At 43.1% G+C, this 20,081-nt stretch overlaps 1 protein-coding gene and 1 pseudogene across 3 annotated transcripts in view; one reads left to right on the top strand and one right to left on the bottom strand.

The window, feature by feature from the left end:
* FAM222B (family with sequence similarity 222 member B) overlaps positions 1 to 20,081 on the top strand; it is an 84,046-nt gene that overhangs the window by 51,997 nt on the left and 11,968 nt on the right. The gene's annotated exons all lie outside the window — the stretch shown is intronic.
* Positions 331 to 14,000, bottom strand: LOC122907343 (annotated as a pseudogene).

Here is a 20,081-nt window from a genome sequence, read left to right on the forward strand (position 1 = left end):
GAGAGAGGAAAGCAGGCTCCCCACTGAGCAGAGAGCCCCATGCTTAGTTCGATCCCAGGACTCTGGGATCATGACCTGAGCCAGAGGCAGAGACTTGAACCCACTGGGCCACCCAGGTGCCCAGTGTTTTTTGAAGATTTTATTTATTTACTTGATGGAGCACAAGCATGGGGAGTGGCAGGCAGAGGGGGAGGGAGACGCAGGCTCCCTGCTGTGCAAGGAACCCAATGCAGGACTAGATCCCAGGACCCTGGGATCGTGACTGAAGTGAAGGCAGCCACTCAACTGACTGAGCCACCCAGGCGCCCTGAACACCATTGTTTATGCTCTTTATAAGGCTTCTAACATTATGGTGTTATTTCCTTCTATTACCACCATTCCGATATTCTGTTGCTCATGAGTTGCCATCTCCATACATTCATCTGTCACAAGATTCATAAAGGAATTGAACCCTTGCAATATTCCTTGGACATGTCTGCCACCATTTAACTTCAGTGATAATTTCTTGTCCCTAATTTTTTTTTTTATTTGGGAGCATGAGCTTTGCTCTTGATGTCTACTCAGTGAGCTCAAAAGGTGCCTCCTTAAAAAATTTTTTTAATTTTTGCTGTTTCTAATAGAAAGTTGCATAATACCTTTGGAAACATCCTTGCCAGGTGGAGAGAGAGAGAGACAGAAGGAATAGTTTGTTTTTCTCTGAAGATGACAAAGTCTCTTTGCTATTTTTTTTAGACTTTCCCTTCATTATTGTTTGATGGTAACCCTGAAAAGTAAGTGGTCTTATGAGCAAAGTCTTATCTCCTTAACATGCAGAAAACTAAAGTTAATTCCAAACTGGGACTGTTCCTTGATATTCAGGTGATTTGCTGTTTCGTTCATCTCGGATGTCCTTGCTCACCCTAATGCCCTTTGTTGCTAGGGTTTCTTCCCAGGGGCTCACTGGTCTCCTTAGATACTTCATGGATGTAGCTGCATAAAAAATTTGTTGAGGGGCGCCTGGGTGGCTCAGTGGGTTAAGCCTCTGCCTTCAGCTCAGGTCATGATCCCAGGGTCTTGTGATCGAGCCCCGCATCAGGCTCTCTGCTCATCGGGGAGCCTGCTCCCCTCCTCTCTCTGCCTGCCTCTCTGCCTACTTGTGATCTCTCTCTCTCTCTCTGTCAAATAAATAAATAAAATCTTGGGGCGCCTGGGTGGCTCAGTGGGTTAAGCCGCTGCCTTCGGCTCAGGTCATGATCTCAGGGTCCTGGGATTGAGTCCCGCATCGGGCTCTCTGCTCAGCAGGGAGCCTGCTTCCGCCTCTCTCTCTGTCTGCCTGCCTCTCTGCCTACTTGTGATCTCTCTCTGTCAAATAAATACATACAATCTTTTAAAAAATAAATAAATAAATAAATAAAATCTTAAAAAAAAAAAATTGTTGAGAGTAAGTGGCCAGGGAGAATGGCAATGCATTTTAAGAGCTTGCTTTTCTTAGTGTTTGTGTGAAGTAAAGGAAGAAGGTTCATGGCTGCTTGGAGAAAGGCCGTAATAAAGTTATTTCTTCCCCAAAGCTTCCCTGATCACACTAAAAAGAAAGAAGAGGAAAGGGTGAGTGATAAACATCATCCTTACACAACTTTAAAGCTCTTCATTGATTGTTACTGAAAACCTTTCTGCTGTAGAATAACCGAGACTCTCTGCCTGCCAGCTGCTGTTGGTGTGAAAGTGGAGAAGCTAGTTATAGTGGGTACTTTTCAGGAAGTCTGGAGATAAAGTTTATAATGTCATTTGAAACTTTTTGTGTAGTGGGAGGAAAGAGTGTCAAAACTCTTTTCCACTCTGGAAGATACAATAAGGATTTCCTTTAGAGTAAAGGGGTTTTCATGGCACTTTTGATGAGGTTCAGGATGTGTGCTTAAAAGGAAAGGCCTTGCAAAACACATGAACTTGATGGAAATGCTAGTGAATGTCAAGCCTGAAAAAGGAGGGTTATTAATAGGGCCATTTCAGAATAGACATTTCTTTTGGAACCTTTCCAAAAGTTGAATTCTCCATCTTTAAGTAAGAGAGTTGCGTTGAATGCCACACAGTGGAAGCATTGCCAGAACAGAGTGGAGGTTGGGAGAGAATTTGAAGGATAGGCACTGGAGAAAATATTATTCAGGTAAGTGTTGAAAAGAAATTGGAAGTTGATGAGGCAGAAAGTTATGGGAAACCTATTCCAGATGGCAAGAACCCCAAATGTCAGTACTTACCAATGTAGACGTAAGTTACCTGCATTAAGATAAAACAGTATGGGGGCGCCTGGGTGGCTCAGTGGGTTAAGCCGCTGCCTTCAGCTCAGGTCCTAATCTCAGGGTCCTGGGATCGAGTCCCGCATCAGGCTGTCTGCTCAGCAGGGAGCCTGCTTCCTCCTCTCTCTGTCTGCCTGCCTCTCTGCCTACTTGTGATCTCTCTCTGTCAAGTAAATAAATAAAATCTTTAAAAAAAAAAAAAAAAAAAAGATAAAACAGTATGGTTACCAATAGACCATTCTCTTCAACTCTTCTTCGTAATCTCCAGCCCCCATGTCTTTTGCAGACTTCAACACTGCTGCCTCTTTTATTTTTTTATTTTTGTTAATTTTTGGAAGTGAAAGTAGAGTTTACTGAAGATGTAGAGAGATACAGATTGAGTGTCTAGGAGACTCGGAAAGGAAAAAAGGAACATGAGTCTCCTTTTTTTGTGTATTTTTTCTTTCTTTTTTTTTTTTTTTTTAAGATTTTATTTATTTATTTGATAGACAGAGATGACAAGTAGGCAGAGAGACAGGCAGAGAGACAGGAGGAAGCATGCTCTCCACGGAGCAGAGAGCCCGATGCGGGGCTCGATCCCAGGACCCTGGGATCATGACCTGAGCCGAAGGCAGAGGCCTTAACCCACTGAGCCACCCAGGCGCCCCACTTTCTTTTTTTTTTTTTAAGAGGCAGGCAGAGAGAGAGGGGAGGAAGCAGGCTCCCTGCGGAGCAGAGAGCCAGATGCGGGGCTCGATCCCAGGACCATGGGATCGTGACCTGAGCTGAAAGCGAGGCTTTAACCCACTGAGCCACCCAGTTGCCCTCTTTTGTTTTTCAAATGAAATGTCAGGGGCATCTGAATGGCTCAGTTGATTAAGGGGCTGCCTTCAGCTCAGGTTATGGTCCCAGGGTCCTGGGATTGAGCCCCACATCAGGCTCCTTGCTCAGCAGGGAACCTGCTTCTCCCTCTCCCCTTGGACTTCCCCACTGCTTGTGTTCTCTCTCTCTCTCAAGTAACTTTAAAAATAAAATAAAGGGGCGCCTGGGTGGCTCAGTGGGTTAAGCTTCTGCCTTCGGCTCAGATCATGATCCCAGGGTCCTGGGATCGAGTCTTGCATTGGGCTCTCTGCTCAGCAGGGAGCCTGGTTTCCCCTCTCTGCCTGCCTCTGCCTACTTGAGATCTTTCTCTCTGTGTCAAATAAATAAATAAGAAATCTTAAAGAAATAAATAAAAATAAAATGCCTGGAAACAAGCTCAAAATTACAGAAAAGTTGCAAGTACAATACAAAGGATATTTTTCTTCCTTAAGTCGTTTGACCTGATTGCTTCTTCATCTCAGAATACTTTAGTGTTTATCTTCTATAAACAAGGACACTCACCAGCATTATCACAATTTAACCATCAAAATCAGGAAGCTGACATTGATATATTGCAGTCATACAATTCTCAGACTCCTGTCAGATGTTACTAGTTGTACCAGTAATGTCTTTCATTGCAGCAAGGATCCAGTTCAGAATCAACATTACACTTATTTTATTTAAAGTGGGTTTATTTGTTGTTGTTTGTTTATTTAAATAAACTCTACCCCCAGCATGGGACTTGAATTCAGAAAGCACCAAGTTCTGGGGTTCTATAGTCATGTGCTCTACCATTTTAGCCAGCCAGGCGCCCCACACATTGCATTTATTTGTTACATGTTCTTGGTCTCCTTCAATCTGGAACAGTTCTTCAGGCCTTTTACTTTCATGACCTTAATGCTACTGAGAGTTATTTTGTATAAAGTCCCTCAAGTTAGATTTGTCTGGTGGTTCCTCTTGTTTAATTGAGGTTATATATCTTCAGCAGGAATATTGCAATATTGATGCTATGTTCTTCATAATTTTAAGAAGTGCAGAATTTTTTGTGCCCTATTTCTGGTAATGTTCAATGACTTGATTAAGGTGGTGCCTGCTAGGCATTTCTAGTGTAAAGTTACTCTTTTTCCCTTTTTAATTAGTAAGCATTTTAGAAGGAAATACCTTTTTCTTTTTTTTTTTTTTTTAAAGTAGGCTCCATGCCCAACGTGCGCAAGGATCCAGTTCAGAATCAACATTACACTTACTTATTTATTTAAATAAAGGCTTGATCTCATGACCTTGAGATCAAGAATCCCATGCTCTGCCAGCTGAGTCAGCCAGATGCCCCCTGGAGGGAGATACTTTGAGACTATGCAAATATCTTGTTCCTCTCCATCTTTTCAGTTTATTAGTTTATATATTTACATTAGTATGGACTCGTGATTTTCTTTTAAAAATTTTTTTCCGGGCGCCTGGGTGGCTCAGTGGGTTAAGCCGCTGCCTTCAGCTCAGGTCATGATCTCAGGGTCCTGGGATCGAGTCCCACATCGGGCTCTCTGCTCAGCAGGGGGCCTGCTTCCCTTCCTCTCTATCTGCCTGCTTCTCTGCCTACTTGTGATCTCTGTCAAATAAATAAATAAAATCTTAAAAAAAAAAATTTTTTTTTTCTAATTTGAGTATAGTTGACACACGAAGTTACAGTAGTTTCAGATATAGAACACTAGTAGATTTTTTCAGGTATATAACACTTAAAGATTTTTTAAAAATTGTTTGAGAGAGGGCGCCTGGGTGGCTCAGTGGGTTAAGCCGCTGCCTTCGGCTCAGGTCATGATCTCAGGGTCCTGGGATCGAGTCCCGAATCAGGCTCTCTGCTCGGCAGGGAGCCTGCTTCCTCCTCTCTCTCTCTCTGCCTGCCTCTCTGCCTACTTGTGATCTCTCTCTGTCAAATAAATAAATTTTAAAAAAATTGTTTGAGAGAGAGACATAGCAAGAGAGAGCACAAGCAGAGGAGGTGGGGGGAGGAGAAGCAGGCTCCCCACTGAGCTCTGGGATCCTGAATCGGGGCTGGATCCCAGGATTCTGGGATCATAACCTGAGCTGAAGGCAAATGCTTAATCCACTGAGCCACCCAGATGCCCCGTGATTCAACTTCTTTATAATTACGGATTTTCTATTTTATTCAGTAGCCTAATCTGTTGTTATCATTTGCTTGTTGTTGGGTTTTTTTTAAGGTTTTCTTTTTTTTGTTGTTTTTTTGTTTTTTTAAAGATTTTATTTATTTGACAGAGATCACAAGTAGGCAGAGAGAGAGGAGGAAGCAGGCTCCCTGCTGAGCAGAGAGCCACATGCGGGGCTCCTCCCATGACGCTGGGATCATGACCTGAGCTGAAAACAGAGGCTTTAACCCACTGAGCCACCCAGGTGTCCCTGTTGTTGTTTTTTAAGGATTTTATTTATTTATTTGAGAGAACATGAACAGAGGGAGAAGCAGAGGGAGAGGGATAAGCTGACTCCACAATGAGCGCGGAACCTGATGTGGGGTTGATCCCGCAACCCTGAGATCATGACCCGGACCAAAATGATGGGTTGGTGTATTACCTGACTGAGCCACCCAGCGCCCATTTTTTTGATGTTCAAATTATCCCTGAATTTGTCAGTATATCAGAAAAAAAATTATATACCTATATATTTAGTCGTAAAGATACTACCCAAACTAACATCTTAATGAATAGTAGTAGAAAACAGAAAGTTTTAATTCTTCTGTTACTAGGACATACCTCCTTCACTCATGAAGTTTATTGTTCTTTCCAGTTCCTACTGTCAAAGTTCTCTTTTAGGGGTTTCTGTCACCATTTGAGTATTCCATAGCTTCTCTGTTCTTTGACATGTCACCATTAGTCTTTAAACACTTCCTTCCTTTCCTGCACAATAAGGTGTTCCAGACTCATTTCTCTGCCTCAGCTATTTCTCCATAGAGCTTTTGTTCCTGTTAGTAGATGACTTTGGAAATCAGGTATCCAGAAATCAAGATCTCTTTGGACTTTAGTGGGGCTCATTGCTCTTGGATGGTGGAGTCATCATTGCTTCTCTCCGGGGATGCTCTCATAGCGGTTGGTTTCTGGCTTCCCATAACAAGCCCCCCACCACTTTGTGGCTGCCATCCTCACTCTGCTTGGGTACCTTTTATTTCCAGTCTAGTTGAAGTGATTTAACAGGGAACTGGGTGAAGGCTAGTAAGGATGCTTAGTTGTGAGGGAGGCCCTGGAGAGAGTAGTTTACAGAGGAGAAATTAGGACAGGGAATGGGCATGCTGGGTGAAGGAGGCAGTGTACTGGGAATAGAAGAGTTATGAACTTTTGTTGTTGACTGCTGTCCAGAAGATGTTAATTTGGGTAGTGTTAGTCATTTCTTTGAGGTGTCTTTGAGGTAAAGGGAAGCACATCATTTGGACATCTGTAGGATAAAACATGTATTTATATATTCTTTTTCTGATTCATTTGGTGCAAAAGTAATCTTGAGTTAAATTCTTTGTTTGGGTGGGGTTTAATATGTGGTATAAGACACACGGTTGACCAGTTAGAACTAGTCATACACTGATTAAAGAAAAAAAAAAAACCATGCTGTGGGGCGCCTGGGTGGTTCAGTCGGTTAATCATCTGCCTTCAGCTCAGATCTGGATCCCCAGGTCCCAGGATGAGTCCCGTATTGGGCTCCTTGCTCAGTGGGGAGCCTGTTTCTCTCTCTGCCTGCCACTCCCCTTGTTTGGGCTCGCTCTCTCTCTCTCTCTCTCTGACAAATAAATTTAAAAAATCTTTAAAAAACAACAACAACAACAGTGCAGAATGATTATGGAATTTTTCAGGGCTGTAGAAAGGAGCAAAAGAATTCTGGTCAGTGAATGAGTTGTGTACTTTGAATCTTTGAGATGTTTAAAGGACTACTTTTTTAGTTTTTGTTTTGTTTACAAAGTAATTCCTGAAATGAGGATGCCTCCTGAAGCTCGGTTCAGAATTTTATTTCAGTGGATGTTTACTCTAGCTATAAAAGTACTCTTCTAGTAGGGACTGTCTGTTCTCTCTTCTTTCTATAGATTGAACCAGTATTCCAAATTTCATTAGCTAGTTGCAACAATTTGTAGGATGTAGAGGGAGGGGGTGCTCCTCTTCCTCAGTGGGCTTTCAGTTCTTCGGTGGTTTTGAGGCTGGAGGCCTATCGCACTTTCAGAGACCCTTTAGCTTCAGAAACCTGGTAATTCCTCAGGTATGTGGGGTATGAGCTGTAAAACTTCAGGTTATAGTGATCTCAGTGAAATGGCAAAGTCAGATCTTGGAATGTTGCTAAGGCTACAGAAGCCCTCACCCCAAATTGTTACACATCAGGATTCCTCATGGTCCTCTGCTTCCACTGGCAGAGGAAAAAGGAGGGGCTCAGTAAACAGAATATATTAAAATAGCAGTTATGCCTTGTCCTCTTACCTTAAAATCTGCCTACTGCCAAACTAACCCTGGATGGCAGCAGACTAGAGGATAGAGAGGGCACTGTGTTAACTAAAAGTAAAGCTTCATTCCCCATCTGCAGTGAATTTATTAGCCTTTCTGAAACTTCACTAGATATATAAGGCACAAAAACTCAAGGCATTGTGTTCAGAGAACAAGTTCTGAGAAAGTAATAGACCAAATGAATACAGAGTGGATATAGTAAATGTGAGGCATGGGAAAATATGAGCCCACCCTCCCTCCGCCCTTGCCCAAATTTAAAACAGAGAGCAGAGGGATGTTTTCTGTCAGAGACCTGGGTGAGCTCTATGATGCTCAGCTTCCAAAAGCTGTCATAATACAAGTGTCCAAATGGCAACTAACTTAGAAAAGGTATGAATTGAGAATAGGTTCAGAGTTAGAGTTCAGGGAAGAGCCTGAGGAGATATGTGGTAGAGTTTTCCGTCCCAGGATTGTTTGAGGATGAGGAATGGTGTTCATTCATTATTTAACATCCTTAGATGTAGTTTCCTCAGTGTAAATTGATACAATTTTTGCCTGAAAAGAAGTTTGACAACTCAACATGAAGTTTGCTTTTGACTTTATGTAGATACTTTCCCAGTGCATTCTTTTTTTTTTTTTTTTAAAGATTTTTATTTATTTATTTGACAGAGAGAGATCACAAGTAGGCAGAGAGGCAGGCAGAGAGAGAGAGGAGGAAGCAGGCTCCCTGCTGAGCAGAGAGCCCGATGCGGGACTTGATCCCAGGACCCTGAGATCATGACCTGAGCCAAAGGCAGCGGCTTAACCCACTGAGCCACCCAGGCGCCCTCCCAGTGCATTCTTACCTTGGTTATAGTTACTGGCTTTATAGTTTAGCTTGAAAGAATTTTCACTGAGGGCTGATTAGAAAGTGTTAGGCTAGCCAAAGGATAATAAAGTTCCAGTGCAGAGTACTGATCTGGGACAGGCAAGTCCCCAGATCCATAGGAAAGTCAATAATAACATTCACACTTAAAAAACAAAACCATGGCTTAGAATTGTATGTTTTTGTTGTATGTAATAGTGTAAGAAGAGGGCTGTGATAGATGGTCAATAAATATTGATTGAGGGCCAGCTATGGTATAGTGCAGTTTTTCAAACATTTTTGTCTAAGCCCACAATAGGGACTGCATCCCACGAAAAAATATATAAATGAGGACGCCTGGGTGGCTCAGTGGGTGAAGCCACTGCCTTCGGCTCAGGTCATGATCTCGGGGTCCTGGGATCGAGTCTCGCATCGGGCTCTCTGTTCGGCAGGGAGCCTGCTTCCTCCTCTCTCTCTGCCTGCCTCTCTGCCTGCTTGTGATCTCTCTCTGTCAAATAAATAAATAAAATCTTTAACAACAACAACAAAAAAATATATATATATAAATGAGATATTTGAAGTCAGAATCATTAAACAATAAGCATTCTGACTTTGTGAATTTTTTTTTAATTTTTTAAAGATTTTTTTTTTTAATTTATTCACTTGACAGAGAGAGATCACAAGTAGAGAGGCAGGCAGAGAGAGAGAGGAGGAAGCAGGATCCCTGCTGAGCAGAGAGCCCGATGCGGGACTCGATCCCAGGACCCCGAGATCATGACCTGAGCCAAAGGCAGCGGCTTAACCCACTGAGCCACCCTGGCGCCCGACTTTGTGAATTTTTTTGCTCACTTTTTTTTAAAAGGCTGGTCACAGTCTGCAAATAAGAAAATACTTGTCTAATGGAATGAGCCACAAGTCTAGGAGTTAAGACAATTTAATATGAGGTCCACTGTTGCAGCTGCTTATTACTGGACAGGTAATTTAAATCTTTCTGAGCCTGGGTTTCCTAATTTATAGAAGAGGAATGATACTTGTTCCATCTCAATTAAGAGATTGTTCTAAATACCAAGTGAAATCATTTGTATGAACATGCTTCAGCATATAAAGAACTATAAAATGTGAGGTGATGGTTTGGTTCAGTTGGCAAAATAAAAAGTGATCTGAATTTTAATAGATTAGGAAAGTGATAATAACCAACATTTATTATTATTATTTTTTAAGGATTTTATTTATTTATTTGACAGAGAGAGAGAGAATGCAGAAGCAGGCAAAGCAGCAGGCAGAGGGAGAGGGAGAAGCAGACTTCCTGCTGAGCAGGGAGCCTGATGTGGGACTCAGTCCCAGGATCCTGGGATCATGACCCGAGCCGAAGGCAGCAGCCTAACCCACTGAGCTACCCAGGCGCCATAGTGCCACTTGTTAACCCAGGTTTCTTGGAGGTGATTTGAATGGTGGTTGACATTTATCTGCATGTGAATTTTACACTTATAAAAACTTAACCAGAAAATGGCTTGCCTTTGCCACTCACTTCCTTCCTAAGTTACTTCACTGCCTCTCTCGACTTTACGTTCAGGAAGTGAAAGCTAATTAGGATCTTATCCTAGGGATGACTGGGTGGCTCAGTCAGTTAAGCATCTGCCTTTGGCTCGGGTCATTATCCTAGGGTCTTGGGATCACATCAAGTCCCACATCGGGCTCTTTGCTTAGCAGGGAATCTGCTTCTCCCTCTGCCTGCTGCTCCCCCTATTTGTGCTCTCTCTCTCTGACAAACCAAATATTTTTTTAAAAAAAGAATATGGGCCAGGAATTAGCATTTATCCCCACAAAGTGCTATGAAGTACTATAATGCACTTTGTGCATTATTGTGTATAATGGTATAGTGTATAATGGTCAATACAAATGGCTTTATAATTTGTGTGTGTGTGTATAAAGTAAATTTTACAACTTATACCATATTTGTCTATTGTATATACTTTTCTTACCTAGCATTTATATCATAAACATTGTTCTTCATTTTTAGCTACTCTTTAACAATTAAAAATTGAGAGGCTTGGGGCGCCTGGATGGCTCAGTGGGTTAAAGCCTCTGCCTTCGGCTGAGGTCATGATCTCAGGGTCCTGGGTTCAAGCCCTGCATCGGGCTCTCTGGTCAGCGGGGAGCCTGCTTCCCCCCCAACCTTCTCTGCCTGCCTTTCTGCCTACTTGTGATCTCTGTCTGTCAGTTAAATAAATAAAATCTTTAAAAAAATAAAATTGAGAGGCTCACGCTAACTTTATTAGATGAATATCCCATAATTTATATAACTGTTTCCTTGCTTTGGGACATTTAGATTGTTTCTAGTTTCTACACAACTTTGGACAACACTGAAGTGAATGAACAGAGTCATATATAAACCTTTGTTTGCATCTCTCATTGATTGTTCCTTAAATTAGATTTTAGAAGTGCAATAACTATGTTGAAAAATATGAGTATTTAAAAAACTATCCACGCAGGGGCTCCTGGGTGGCACAGTTGGTTGAACGTCTTGGTCTTGATTGCAGAGTTGTGGGATCAAGTCCTGCATCAGAGTCTGCTTAAGATCCTCTATCACTGGGGTACCTGGGTGACTCAGTGGATTAAAGTCTATGCCTTCAACTCAGGTCATGATCTCAGGGTCCTAGGATCAAGCCCCCACATTGGACTTTTTGCTCCATGGAGAGCCTGCTTCCTCCTCTCCCTCTGCCTGCCTCTCTGCCTACTTGTGATCTCTGTCAAATAAATCTTAAAGAAAAAAAAAAAAAAGATTCTCTAATATTCTGCCCTTCCTCCCTTTTCTCTCTCTCTCTCTCAAATAAGATCTTTAAAAAAACAAAAAACAAAAACTGTGCTTATTTCCAGAAAGAATGGATTAATTTAAACATCTCACTTTAGACTCAATCTTAGGAGACAAACTGAGGGTTGATGGGCGGGGAGGAGGTTGAGAGAGGGAGTGGCTGGGTGATGGACATTGGGGAGGGTATATGTTGTGGTGAACTCTATGTAAGACTGATGAATCACAGACCTGTACCCCTGAAACAAATAATATATTACATGCTAATTTAAAAAAATAAAAATCCTACTTCAGTGATTCTTCGCTATATTTCTGACTCTATATGTTTTAGATTTTTTTCAAAAATGTTTGTCATTTTTTAAGGAAAAAATAAAATCTCATTCCACTTAATTTACATTTCTTTAATTATTAGATAGTTGCACTATTTCTTCATACATTTAGTATTTGCTTATATTTCTGCATTTCTCCATACAACTTCGGTGGGAGCCATGTCTTCACTCCCCTTACATGGATTCAGATGTTGCTGTGAATCCTCTTTCACTCCTTCCATTCATAGCTCTTCAATGCTTGTTCAAAATTTCATTTAAGCTATTCTCTACAGTTTTGATAAACTACCGTCTTATGCAGTGCAAATCAGTGTTACTTATTACATGGCAAAAATACTGATCTGTAAATAGTCTTTTGAAATTTTTAAATGCAGCAGTGAACTTTGATGAGACACATTAGACTCAGAAAAGAAAGACACATCTGTACCAGGGTCAAGAAAACATAAGCACACATGGTCCTAACGCTCTTACCTCAGCTTACTTCAGAATAACACCCTGGAAATGTATACCCAGAATGGGGGCAGCTACGTGACTGCCCTTAAACCTCTTCAATTTCTGTCACCCTTCAGACTTCAAAGTCAGACTCTAGACTGGGTTAGAGGGCCTACTGTCTGGTGAGGTGTTTCTGATGCAAGGGAGTCACTAAAGAAATTGGGCCTCTGTTGTACGTTGTGCAGTTGAGGGGAGGAGAAAGGGCATGAATAAGCAACTTGTTTAGCTGTTCTCTAAACATATGCTTGCCAAAATTTTTTAACAGCCTGCTAAATTCTTAAAATTCTTTTTCTGTGTTGTAGCTGTGGGCTATATAAGTTTACACAAGCTAACTGGGGAACTGCCTTTTCTATTTTTATCAGAATGAATACCATCTGTGGTCTGCCTTCTTTTGTGTTCAGGGCCTATTAAAGGTCTTTTTAGACACCCTCAGACTTAAAATTGTACCCAACTTTGATATCTTTTTAACAGATTTCCCCTTTTAAAAAATAGTTTTGGTCTATTGCCTCAATTTCCCCATGTGGGTGTGAGATAAGTGCTTGGCCTGTCACTGCGGAGTTTTTCCTGGACTTCTATGGGACTCAGGGTTTTGAAGATTGAAAATTGCCACAAATTGTAACATTTGTTGAATTATATTTCATCTGAGTAATAATTTAAAACTTTCTGATTCAGAACAAGTTTCCACAGAAAACTGTGAAAGGTAATGATCCAGTATTTGTGTCTTACTTCAAGGAAGCAGTTTCTTCTGGTTTCTTTTTCTTCTTGTCCTGCTGGGCATAGTCCAGGTACTTGTGAGCAAAATTCTACCCAGTCTGACAGCTCTGCTTGCAGTTATGAATGGGGTTAAGTGCACAGGTCAGTCTTTGTTTCTAAGATGGTTCATCTTAAGTTATAGCGATCCACTCCTGATAGGCCTTTGGAAACTCAGGCCTTATTCCATACCATGATGAAAAATCGCAGGTTCTGATTTAGCTGCCTACAAAGAACACAGCCTGCATTTTCACATTTTTAGGAAAACTGATTTCTACTTAATGGAGATTAAAGTACAGATATCAAATGATACCTTCCAATACAGTGTAAATAAAAAGTAGTACCTGGGGCTTTCTTTCTTTCTTATTTATTTATTTATTTGAAAGAGATCACAAGCAGGCAGAGAGACAGGCAGAGGGAGAGGAAGAGAAGCAGGCTCCCTGCTGAGCAGAGAGCCCGATGTGGGGCTCTATCCCAGGAGTCTGGGATCATGACCTGAGCTGAAGTTAGAGGCTTTAACCCACAGAGCCACCCAGGCGCCCCTCATTTTTTTTTTTTTTTAAGATTTTATTTATTTGTGAGAGAGAGAGCACGAGTGGGTTGGGGCAGGGGGAGAGGGCGAAGCAGACTCCCTCCTGAGCCTCACAGGGTGATCAGTCCCAGGACCCTGGGGTCATGACCAGAGCCAAATTCAGGTGCTTAACCAACTGAGCCACCCAGGTGCCCTGGTGTATATATGTGTGTGTGTGTCTGTGTCTGTGTCTGTGTCTGTGTCTGTGTGTCTGTGTGTCATCTTTATTGCTTTGGAGGTGGGGGGGCAGGTGCTCAGGAGCTCTTGGTAGGGGCGGGCTGATTCCTCTTCATCACAGGCTTCTGGCTGTATGGGATAGCACTGGATCTGTGAATGGCAACCATGCACAGGTCTGGGCAGTACTTGTTCTTGTGGATCATGTGCCTGATGCTGCAGGTGGAGGGGCATTCTTGTTCGTGGTGGTCCCTTGTAGGAGGTGGAAGGTTTTCACCGGCTGGATCTCGGCTTCCTGTCCACTGCTAACCTTTGCCATTGGCTGCCAGCTCCATACCCACAACCTTGCAGTGAATCGGGTGGAAGCGGTAGTGGAAGAAGTCGTAAGCCTTCAAGTTACTGGGTTCTGTGCTGTATGTCTTCTTGTTCCTTTTGATCAGGAAGCTGGAGTAGATGTGCAAGAGCATTCATTGCTGGTGGGTGGACATGGCGGCAGCTCCTCTCACTACTGCAGCCAGAGCCGGAGAGAGCTGCCCAAGCATTTTTTTATCTCCTTGGTGCTCTCGCAGGGCGAAGGTACCTGCCCCACGCACATGCACAAGCACTTGCTGATGCTTCTGTTATCCGTGTCTCAAGGATGTAAATTCAGATCATTTCCGGATCCTGAGATTAAAGTATATGCTATTTTCTTCAGGAATGTGAGCCAGTGATACTTATTCAGTGTCTATTTTGTGATCATCTTATTCCTGATTCTGTAACTTAGAAGAATAAAGTAAAAGACAGGCTCTGGTCTAGGGACACTCAGTCACACTCAGGTTGAAAAGTTAAAATGTCTGGGGATCATAGTTCCTGGTACAAGAGTAACACATTCAAGAGAAAGCACTGGGTCATAGATGAGTTAAATAATTACAGGATCCAGGAAGGAGCATCCTAGCTGAAGAAGAGAGAGTGCTAGGGATTAGGGTGAGGTGGGACCGGACAGAAAGAGTACCTGTTGTCATAGGTTCTGAAGGGCAGTTAGGAAAGAAGTAATGTTTCCAAACCCAGAGTAGGCATGGTTTGCAGTAGGGGTGGTTCTGGGCTTTCAAAAAAGTAAGCCCTGGGCACCTAGCTGACTCAGCCTGTGGAGCATGCCACTCTTGGTCTCGGGTCGTGAGATTGAGCCCCACGTTGGTCATTGAGATTACTTGAAAAAAATGTAGGGGCCCTGGGTGGCTCAGTTGGTTAAGTGTCTGCCTTCGGGTCCTGGGTCCTGGGATTGAGCCCCACATCAGGCTCCCTGCTGACCAAGGGAGTCTGCTTCTCCCTTTCCCTTCACCCCTCCCCGTCTTGCTCTCTCTCTCTCTCTGTCTCAAACAAATAAAATCTTAAAAAAAACTAGTAAGCCTGGAGTGAACATTTGTTCTCTTCCCTGCCTCCCTAGAATTGTGGGGTCACAATTCCAAGTGACTTTTAGCTCCCCTTATAGGTTAAGATGGAAAAGAAAGATGCCTTTGAGCAGTGGCTGAACTTTATTCAGGTTGGGTAATTAGTGAAAAGTTCGATTTAATTGGAAGTTTACAGTTAAACTTACAGTTAAACCTGGACTGACAGAATTACCCATTCTGTCAGTAAAACCCATTGTTTTATTGTAACAGACCATGCAGGTGACTGACTTTGCAGAGTCTGATTGGATAAACATGTAATTTTTACTGTCTTTCGTCCTGTTTATTTTCCCCCAGAGCAATATTTTGTTGTTTCCCTTAGCTTTTAACCTAATTTCTTGGACCCCACAAGTAAAGAAAGGAATGGGGAGCAAGTAGTAGGATAAAAATTTTTCCCTGTTATTGGGGCGCCTGGGTGGCTCAGTGGGTTAAAGCCTCTGCCTTCGGCTCAGGTCATGATCTCAGGGTCCTGGGATCGAGCCCCGCATCGGGTTCTCTGCTCAGCGGGGAGCCTTCTTCCTCCTCTTTCTTTTTCTGCCTGCCTCTCTGCCTTAAAAAAAAAAAAAATTTTCCCTGTTATCAAAAAATAGTCTTTTTAAATAAGCCTTTAACTCACAGATGAGAAAGTTTAATCACAGATACTGAAGACTCTTAAATTAATGCAGTTTTGTGGTAGTAATCTTCTTCTCTTAAGATGCATGTCCGCAGGATTTTCACTATTTGTATTTTATAAAGTGAAGGCAAATGAGGAGCATAACGTTTCTGTACCCTATAATCGCAGAGATGGCGCTGGTGTCAATTTCAGCTTTTAATTAAAGACCACAAATAACAAACTAAAAATTTTGAACCACAGCATGAATCAGAAAGTTGGCTAGTTAACCTCTTTTTTGAGGGGGTGTTCTTTTTTGACGGTGGGGGGTTGCAGTCAGAGAAGGGAAAGCGGGAGAGAAAATGGCAAAGAAGTGTAGTGGGAGGCAGTAGATTGTGGGTGGTGAAATTGGAATGGAAGTGATGGCTCTAGACCACTTCACCTTGCCCCGGAGCCCTGAGCAAAAATAAATCCTTTTCCTAGCACTCCTTCTCCTCTCCTCTCTCTTCCCTACCTTTCAGTGGTCTTAGAAATGAGCAGGGACAAGCAGCACAAACAATGACTGAGATTTTCTAACCGCCACAGAGATACTTCCAAGGTAGAGATAGTCCTTTTTTTTTTTTTTTTTTTTTTAAAGATTTTATTTATTTATTTGAGAGAGAGAGCATGAGCGAGGAGAAGGTCAGAGGGAGAAGCAGACTCCCCATGGAGCTGGGAGCCTGATGCGGGACTCGATCCCAGGACTCCGGGATCATGACCTGAGCCGAAGGCAGTCGTCCAACCAACTGAGCCACCCAGGCGTCCCGAGATAGCCCTTTCTTTATCAGACGCCATTCAGGAAAACTGTGTGTGACATCACAAATCTAATATAACCTCTGGCAGTCTTCTGACAGGGATGGTGGAGGGTAGGGATAGGGGGAGCAGATGGAAGTATTTTTGAATTTTCCCAGTGGGCACAAGGGTTTTGTTCCTTAATTAGAGGTCGTCTGGTAAATGCTCACACTGGTGCTAATGCCCCAGGAGAGTTTGAACACCTTCATTCTGGGTTTACTGGGATATTACAGTCCCCCTGCTTAGGGAGCATACCAACTAGCAGCAGGAAAGCTGGCCTGAGAGCTCACTTGGGCTGAGCTCTGGATTACTACTTAATTCTGTTTGGAAGTCAAGCCTGGAATCTTGAGGTCCCTTGAGAAGGTAGTGCTAGTGTTGATTTCTGTCCCTTCTTGTGCTTCTGGAAGTTACAACTAAAATTCTATTGAGATTTGCTTTTTAGAAAAAGTTAGGTGATAATCAGAATGTGTGGGTGGCTTGAAGTTTTTTTGTGTCCTTTTTTTTTTTTTTTTTTAAGATTTTATGTATTTATTTGACAGAGACACAGCTAGAGAGGAAATACAGGCAGAGGGAGTGGGAGAAGCAGGCCTCCTGCCCAGCAGTGAGCCCCATGCCGAGCTTGATCCCTGGACCCTAGGATCATGTCCTGATCCGAAGGCAAATGCTTAATGACTGAGCCACCCAGGCACGTGGGTTTTTTTTTTTTACTTTTATTTTTTAAGATTCATTTATTTATTTTTAGAGAGAGACAGCGAGAGTGTGAGTGGAGGGAGGGCCAGAGGGAGAGAGAGAGAAAATCCCCAGCAGACTCCCCCACTAAGTGTTGAGTGCAGCACGGGGCTGGATCCAGGATCCTGAGATCATGACCTGAGCCAAAATCAAGAATTGGATGCTTTAACTACTGAGCCACCCGGGTGCCCCTGGTTTGAAGTTTTTATTTTTATTTTATTTTATTTGTTTATTGACAGCGCCAGAGAGCACAAGTGGGGAAATGGCAAAGGGAGAGGGAGAAGCAGGCTCCCCGCTGAGCAGGGAGCCTGATGTGGGGCTTGATCCCAGGACCTTGGGATCATGACCCGAGCTGAAGGCAGACGCAGCCTGAAGGCTGAGCCCCCCAGGAACCCCTGGTTTGAAGTTTTTAAATAAAGGCCTGTGCTCTGCTCCCAGGCCTCCAGAGGAGTACTTTATATTGTATATCCCTGCTGCTAGAATGGGTTCTGGAAGGAAGTTGCTTCCTTCCTGTTTCATCACAACCCTTGTGACCTTGCCATATTCCCTGCCTTCTCTGCTCTAGCAGAATCTAATTCTTATCTAAAGTTGAAACTGGTCAAGGGGCTTGAAGTCTTCCTTAAGTACAGAGGGCAGTCTTTTGGAAAGGATGGCAGATCCCTGAAGTCTTTAAAGAAAGGGTCACAAAGTGGAGGCTGTACTCTTAGCAGCCTCGACGAGGAATTTTCCAAACTTGCTGGGTGCTTCTTGTTGGGGACATCATCATGGAGGGCCCCAAGCTGTGGTATCTTTCTTCCTCATTCACCCCCTCCTGTCCAGACTAAAAGCTGACTTTCTGGAGTCCTTTTCCTCTTTATTTTTAAGTAAGCTCTACACCCAGCATGGGGCCTGAACACAACCCCGAGATCAAGAGCTTCATGCTCCACTGACTGAGCCAGCCAGGTGCCTTGACTTTCTGGCGTCTTGACAGAATTTACCTATTATTTTTACTCCTTTGTTTGCTATTAATAAATCCATTATTGTGTCTTTGCCACAGTTAGCTGGTTTAATTGTCTCTTCTGTTGAAATCCAGAGTTGTGGTTTTGAAGGGCAGTATGTTATGGTCAACTTGGACGATCCACAGCCCCCCATACTCATCTCTTTCTGGTTGTAGGCATCAAGATTTAATAGGTCTATCAGATATTGCTGTGAACTTGCATAGTTTGGTGCCTTCTCAGAAGTACAGGGATACTTGGTCTGCAAGACAGCCTAGTGAGTGTGTTCTCTGAACCTCCATATCACAGCATCTCCGCCATCTGGATGAAGTACAAGCGGGGAAGCGAAATGTACTTGGCTCGTTGGAGGGGCTGCAAGGAGACCATTGTGGCTGAAAGTAGAGTCAGCAAGAGGGGGGTTTAAAAGATGAGGTCAGAGAAGTAGTAGGAACAGATTGTGCTAGGCCTTGTGGACCTGTTAGGATTTTGTATTCAGAGTGAGATGGCGATCATTGGAGATTTTTGAGTTGATATGATTTCTAATTAAAAAAGTAAATTACTCTGGCTGCTGTGTAAGAAGCAGACTGGGTGATAGGGGCGAGGGAGGAACAGAGAAACCATTTAGAAGGCTATTGTAGTAATCCAGGCTAGAGATGATGCGATGGCAAGTGGAATTATTACCTATCTCCAAGAAAGGTTGGGAGACCTAATTAAGAAAACCTCACTAATGCCTCTCATACAGCCATTTCACAATCTTAGGCTCCAGTATTTGCTAATTCCCTTCTTTTCCTTGGATTTTGCCCTCTCCTATATTGGGGCCATAAGGGAGAGGTTATTAAATAAAGAACAGCCTTCACAAGGGAAGGAATTGTAAGCAGTACTTCAGTCATTTGACCCCAACAGAAGCCTTTTTATTTCTTGAGGCGCTGCAATCGGTGCCCTGTGTACATTCTGTTATCCCACCCACCGGAGACCTGAAAAGGCAGAATCTGTGCCAGAACTCTGAAGCAGCTCGATTCTCATTGAGGCATTTTCTTTCTGCAGTTGCTATCTTAGACAGTTTGAGCAGCCTCTTTTTACAAAGTGTCTTTTCAGCTACCTGGCCTTGCAAGCTAGAGCCCTCTGATGCTCATGGTGACAAGGTAGTTTCACATACCTGAGAGGGCCCTCAAAGAGGAAGAAAGAGGATTTGTGGTCTTTGTTTAACACTTGAGCTCTTTCCCCACTCCTCTTTTGTTGGGATTAAAGCCTTAATGTGCCACCTGGATTCCTGGGTTTTGCAGCAAGGAAAAGGAATTCCGTGTATTTTATTTTAGTACATTATACTTGTTTGAGAAGAGCCTGGTCTTTGGTACACAGGGAGCTTATTCCCTACAGAGGCCACATCTGGTTGGCTTTATTGGGCAGGTCTTGTTGGTAGACATTACTGAGGAAACTGTGCCATCTTGATATAATGTCAGGATTACTGGCCTAGAGAAGGCTGCTGGCAGCCTATAACCACCTTGATTTATTCTGGGAACAATGCAATTTTTCCCCCCCTGGGCGCCAGAGGGGTCAACACAACAATGTGTGATAGGCAACAGGAAAGGTAAATCCCCAGGAACTTAAAAACAGAATTTGCTTTAACAGTGCTCAATTGTATCTCCTAGGGAGCTTTGCCCCTTCTTCTAAAAGTGAGCTCAGATTACTGCCATTGCAAGTTGGACTTTGGGTGCCTTTGCAGCTCATATACTGTACTGCTTCTAGAAATGTCTGACTGCCCCTGCCCTGGTCAGTTCTGTAAATAGACTGAACCAGGACCTATGAAGGCCAGCTCTCTTCAGGAACCCTGTTCTATTTTCAGGGAGAAATAATTTTTCCGTTCACCTCAGTTAGAATCTGCCCTAGCCTTTCTGGTCCTGCCTTAGCTGGGGCACAGATGAGAGCTAGCATGCCATGTATCTGGCAATCCCGTGGGCCTGCCCAAAAGTAGTAGGGAGAGGCTGTCTGTAGGAAATGTGC

The sequence above is a fragment of the Neovison vison genome, chromosome 5 (assembly GCF_020171115.1).
Source record: "Neovison vison isolate M4711 chromosome 5, ASM_NN_V1, whole genome shotgun sequence".
Lineage (NCBI taxonomy): Eukaryota > Metazoa > Chordata > Mammalia > Carnivora > Mustelidae > Neogale > Neogale vison.